At 38.9% G+C, this 6,119-nt stretch overlaps 1 long non-coding RNA gene across 1 annotated transcript; it reads right to left on the bottom strand.

Moving 5' to 3' along the window:
- Positions 1-560: 560 nt before the first annotated feature.
- LOC145549825 (uncharacterized) lies at positions 561-3,259 on the bottom strand. Its single transcript, XR_014085679.1, has 3 exons — positions 2,082-3,259; positions 1,930-1,997; positions 561-1,754 (listed from the first exon to the last, which is right to left on the bottom strand). It is a non-coding gene; the product is annotated as an uncharacterized LOC145549825 (long non-coding RNA).
- Between the last annotated feature and the right edge of the window lie 2,860 nt (positions 3,260-6,119).

Here is a 6,119-nt window from a genome sequence, read left to right as displayed (position 1 = left end):
GTCAAAACAGTTTCCACCTTTAGTGTGGCATGAATCGTGTAGAATTTAACTAAACAACAAAACTGTTGGATAAAACAAAAAAAAAATCCTTGTTGCAGAAGTGTGCACACTTGTTGAACCACCGTTTGATTCAATTTCAACACTGTCTTGTTTGACAGGAATCTACTAGTACCACACATACTGAGCGCTGCCTAGTAAAAGTTCTACGGATAGACAATATTTGTAAAATCACTGGCTCAACCCTCCAAATCATTTAATGTTTCAATAACTTGACATAAGTTACATAAAGTTATACGTATCATTTACCTTAATCTGTAGAACACCCTTGGGAATGAAATACAGAGAGAAGACAGTGAACCTTCTCATCCAACATCAGTGTCTGACCTCACAAATGTTGTTCTTGACAAAAAAAACCCATAAATACTCTCTTAAGCTTCATAAAAAGCATTTCCAGAGGAATTGAACCTGCTATTGTTGCAAAGTGTGTGTCAGCAGCATGTTAAAACCTTCATACTTTAAGGGTAATGTCTTTGAAATTCATGTGTGTCTAAAGGTATATCTAAAGTGCAGGTGCAACTAAATAAATCTTAATATTTTCTAAAAGTTCATTTATTTCAGTAAATCCATCACAACGTGAAACTAATTACGTAAATGACACACAGACTGATGTCTTAAATCCTTCTCTTCTGTTAATTATGAGGATTTTGAGCGTACAACAAATGGAGCACATTTAAGATTAGAATATTACATCAGACCAATGGAAAAAAATACATTTTTGGGCTTCATGAAAAATGTTTAATACCTTGTTTGTGACTTACATTTAATCTGTCAAACAAGCCTCATCAGATTTTATACGCTCTAATTCACTGAGCTGTGTTCTTATTTGTTGGATAAGGTTCTGGGCTTATCCCTTCCAAAACTCAGATTTTGTTCTGGTGAAGTGATTCTGTTGGCTGATGTACGGTTGGACCATGAAAAATAAAGTCCATGTCTGTCTTGGGCTTTCGAGCAGACACCCGGCATTTTTGGGTCAAAACTGACTGCTGTTTGGAAGTCGTGACTGAAACATTCATCATTTCTTCCCCTATTCACAGAATTGGACCTGAGGGCAAAAGTTCAAGTTTGGTCAGAATTAGATGTTCTATTTGGCAAACAGGCTTCGGTCTTTCAACCCTGGATGGATGGACGGGGCCATGTATCGTCAGATTTTGGGCAACAACGTCTTTTGTCGTGGACGGACGGGTCTTTCAGCATGACCATAAACCGAAACATACAGCCAGGCCGGCTCAAACTATTAATGGCTGTATTTATGCGGACACACTTATTATACTATGGATTATATGTGTGTACCATTTATGCCTACATGAATCATAATAGTAATGTGGACTTTTTTTGGTACCTTTCTCCTGACGGACATACCTGTACAATGAGGACATTTTGATCTTTTGTAAACTATCTACAAAAATTGGCTTTTGTGAAATGATGCAACTGAAGAAATGTCAAAAAATGCTGAACTTTATTCTAGTTATTCTGATTCACAATAGCTGACATTTGCTGAGTACCAGTGGAGACCAAGGGTGTTGTTTTACATCTGATAGTCTGATGGACTTGGTTTGATTGGGGAACAAAATGGAAACATTTGTTACATTTTCAGCTGATGTTGTTCGCTTTAACACGGCACTGAACCAAACAAACCAAAGCCTTTAGAAAACCTGTTCCCCTCCTCGCCTGTGGTGGCGCTGCACCAAGAACCACTGAAGGAAACAACACAAAGACACTGAGTGCAACGTTCTTCTTTATGAAATGCAAACAAAAATGGAGTGGCACCAGATTGTTACGATTGAAGGATTTCTCTTTTGTCATTGGTAAAAGACCACAAGCAATTTCTCCTGGTAGCGCTACACACGTGTTTGTCTTTTTTGTACTTACCCAGAATGCCCTGTTCCATAGTGTGCTTCCTGCTTTTGGAATGGTCTTCGGTCCCCAAACGAACCAGACTTTCCAGGGAAATTAACCAGAGTTCAACTTATTTCATTACTATTCAAATGTAGTCAACAAGATTTGTAAGTCAACATACATACCTGTGCAAACAGCTCAGTCGTTTCTTAGATCTCTTCCTCTCTGACAGTATTTGTTTTAAACAACAACCTGGCACTTTACCAGTGGCGGTTAGACTTTTGAGAGCCACTCTAAGCCCCTACCTGCAGAACGAACAGAACGGAAAACACAGATAAGAAAACAAAATACAACAAACTAGTCTACACAGATGCTACGGACTACATTGACACCAGATCCAGCTTGGCAGGAAATAGAGCACCAGTGTCTGCCAGCGGGTGGTAAAAACAGAGTCTAAAACGATCTGACAGACCTGTGACTGCTGGGAGAATGAAATCACACCTGGCAGGGCTCGCTTGACGGTCAGAGCATTACAAACACACACATACACACTTTCTCTTACAGCTAAAAAGTATACTTGAGTGGTCAAAGGCTGTTTTGAAAATGTCCCCCGCCTCTCTCCCTCACACACACACATGCGCACGCATGCAGACACATTAGGCACCGTATGCACTTGTCTACTGGTGGTCTTCACGGTGTTCTGGTCTTCTGGGTTTTGTAATTAATTTAAATTCTCTTCAGTCCTGGGGCCTGAAAGGAAGTGCACGCTTCAGGTCACTCAACTGAGGTGAAAAGGGAAAGAAACAACTGTGAGAAAAGCACACTTAAGGGTTTTCATACAGTTTTCCCATTTCTGCAGTGAAACTACAGCCAGTCCCTAAAACTAGTATTTAAGATTCAAATGGACTTAGTTTTAACTGCGTCGCCATTATCATCTGTGAAGACTTTAGATCAGCATCTTTCCTGGAAGTTTAGTGCTCACTAGTATTTATGCCGGATAAATCCGTCACTTGTGACTTTTGTGTTTTAAATGGGAGCACAGGGTTTAACTGATGGCCCAGAATAGCTAGAAACAAGCCGGTTCTGACTTCTTGCTCAGAGGTGTGGTGATCTAAAGCCTGCCAATAAAAACACAACATCCTTTTTAAAACCGTTTTGTGGCTTGGGGCCGGAAATTAAAGCAGCAGTATGCCAAAGTTGTATGACAAACCTCTTCCTTTATGACCACATAAACAATATTAAGATATAATTCCATGATGAAACCCTAAGAAATTATAAGACCAGTAAATGACAAAAGTAACTGAGCTCAAGGCGTGCAGAGTGCTTGCAGAGTATTTTTACTCGTTGATCACTTTTATTTTTTTTCCCCAGGTTTTATTGGGATTTAAAAACTACAAAAGAAATATGGCTTTTCACAGAATTAGCCAAGGAGAAAATGTAACATTTAAGCTAGCATTAGTTTTTTTTTCCTAGCTTATGTTGACTTGAACACCAAAATCAGTTTTAGGGTATGGATTAAGTCATTGATGGCTATCATGATAGGCTAAGCGCCAACATGATGATCATTAAAGTTTTAGCTAACATCAGTCTTTTAGATTATTCTGACTTGAAAACCAAAATCAGTTTTCTGACATGATGGCTAACAAGTCATCGTCAGCCATTCCACCAGAGTCGGCCAAAATTTAAGCTAACATTAGCTTTTTCACTAACTTGGATTGAAAAGCTAAAATCAGCCTTCTGCATGGATAAAATCATTGTTAGCCATCATGCCAGAATAAGTCATGATAATAAAATTTAAGCTAACATTAGCTTTTTAGCTAGTTTGGATTTAAAAGCTAAAACCAGCATACTGAAAAGAGACTGTGGACAGTACATGTTGTCGCTATGCCCTATACAGCTCAGAACTTTTTGTAAGAGTTATAACAAAGTGCAAAATATTTATGTGTTAGAATCAACCAGCCAAAATTAAGACCTAAATCCAATTGAGGTTTTGTGACATGATGAAACTGATGCCCACAGATGCTCTCTATCTATTTTGATTTGAGCTTTTCCTTTCATTTCACAATTATGAACAACTTTGTATAGGTCTGCCACTTGAAATACCCAAAATATACAAGGGAAAAAGTTAGCATTTCCTTTTATAAGTTGACATAAAAACCTGTCAATATTAAAAGAAAAGTAAAAAATGTTGGAAAAACCAAAACAACACAGCTACATAGATTCTGCACCCGTTTGAAAACACAATATGTAGCCTAAATATTCCTAAAACAGTCTGCAAATGTGGAGTTTCAAGGCTGCCAGTGAAGACGGTTTTGAAAAACTGAAAAAGAGTCCAAATCTTTGGAATGAAACCTTCCCTTGACTCAGTTGCAAAACAGCAGCTGAGTAGTAGAGTCTGTTATGCTGATTTGAAAATCTAAACTCCAAGCCATAAAACAATTCTCTCTGTGTCAGGCGGAAAATGAGCACAGCTCATTACTCCACTAATTGCGCCCCCCGCAGAGAAGCATAGAGGTGGCAGTGTCATGCTGTGAAGGGGCTTTTTCAACAGAAGGGACCGGAAGACATGTAAAGAGGTTGGGAATTATAATTGGAAGCAAATGAACAGTTTTTTTTTCTTCAACAAAATTGCAAATATCACAGACAGCCACATATTTTCAGATTGCCAAATGAGCTCTGGAAGGGGTTCAGAGAACGACAGCCAACATGTTTTCAAAGCCCAGAACAGGACACCATTGAATTTCACTGAGTATCTGGCATAAAGAAAGTTTAGGATGTAACCGAGTTCCAACTTTCTTCCAACAAGAACATCAACAACAAAAAACTGAGATAAAATCCAACATTTTGATTATTCTTCTACCGTGTCAAGTAAAAAACGGAAAACTTTCCACCACAGTTGGCGTTTTACTGGGCGGCTCGGGTGTCTGCACGCAAATGTTGGACAGACTGGTTTGAAATGTAATGTGAATGTTTAAGTACATCCCAGAGTGAAGCCACTTTCCTCCGCCGAGCCCAGTTTACTTTTTCCCGTTGAGCCATCAAGGGGTTGACTCTGCTCCAGTATTCAAGCAAAATGTCTTGGCAGCTATTAGACTTGACTTTGACATCCACGGTTCTTGGAATAGGAAACTTAGTGACACATTTTCTTTGGCACCGGCCATCTGACCAACATTGTGCTGAATTGACTGGTGGGAAATTTAGCATGATGTTTCAGGTCTCCAAAACTTTTTTTAAATTTTTTGTTCTTTGTGGTATGTCTACACAAAGGTTTGATGAATTGAGCTCCTGGTTCCAAGTGAATGTAACCCAATGACTTGTTTGACCTCATGACTCTTCGTCTCACACCACCAGTGGATCAACATTTGAGCTTTATAGTGATTTGTCCTGACATCTGTTGAATAGATATACACGGTTGCACCTACAATCGTTGACCCATCCACTGCAAACTTGGTGTACTTTCATATTCAACACTAAATCCACTTCCACTAATTGCGTCTCTCATTATTCAACTTCCTAAATAGAGCTCTTCATAAGGGCAAACATGTGCAAATTAGTTGTTGACTCTGGCACATTTGCTGCAAAGGGTTGAGGTTTTCATTAGTCGCACTGTGTGCTTGACATGGAAAACTTCAGATACCAGAAATGTTCCTAATAAGGTTTCATTGTATTTTACAAATATGTTCAGAAATTTAAGAGATATTTGAGAGGTATTTGCCTTGCAGAAGTAGGCAAAAAAGGAGACCAAACAACTGAAAGTTCCTGAAGATAGAGCTGGAAGTAAAGTTTACAAGTTCAACCTTAAATCGACGTTGGTTACGCCATCTGGTGGCAGAAAGTGGAAAGCAGCAGATGGTCAAAAGTCCACTGTATCAAGACTTGGTGGCAGGTTCAGTTTCCACAGTATGGAACCTGAACTTCAATAGATACAACAACTAATGACCCAAAAGGAAAAAAGAACCAGATATAATTCAAAGGGCTTTCATGATTAGAAGTTAAATAAAAAATATTACATTGCAGAGGTAAAGTGAGGGGAAACGACGCAGACTACGTCTTATGATGATTCAGCTATTCATTGAATGAGGCTGTAAACAAATGGGATTTTAGCCTTGATTTAAAGGAATTCTGTGGTTGGTTGCATGTCAGGTTGCCCAGATACTTGTGTCTGAGCAACAATAAGCATGTGGGCAAAGGGGATCACAGAGTGCTAGATTTACTTTTACAGA

The sequence above is a fragment of the Poecilia reticulata genome, chromosome 21, assembly GCF_904066995.2.
Source record: "Poecilia reticulata chromosome 21, P_reticulata-male-v2, whole genome shotgun sequence".
In the NCBI taxonomy this organism is placed as follows: Eukaryota; Metazoa; Chordata; class Actinopteri; order Cyprinodontiformes; family Poeciliidae; genus Poecilia; species Poecilia reticulata.
This window is presented reverse-complemented; position numbering and strand designations above follow the sequence as displayed.